We start from the raw sequence: 241 nt of genomic DNA, 5'->3' as shown, positions 1-241 counted from the left end.
TCAAGATCCCCTTGACATAGCTACAGAGGTTCTCACACAGGGCCTTATTGCCTGATATAATGGGATGTCCATGTGTGTTGGCTCTGTGCATCTTCAGAAGGCAGTAGAAGTCTCCAATGCGAGAAGTACATGGGATGAGAGTGCACAGGATACTCTGAAGGTCTGGATCAAAGGTCTTGATCAGTCTGTTCAGTTGACAGATGTGTCGAATCAGCAGGTAGCTGTCTGTAGTGTTCCTAGC

This window comes from Rhincodon typus, chromosome 13, assembly GCF_021869965.1.
Source record: "Rhincodon typus isolate 14 chromosome 13, sRhiTyp1.1, whole genome shotgun sequence".
Taxonomy (NCBI): Eukaryota; Metazoa; Chordata; class Chondrichthyes; order Orectolobiformes; family Rhincodontidae; genus Rhincodon; species Rhincodon typus.
Note: the sequence above shows the minus strand (reverse complement) of the source record.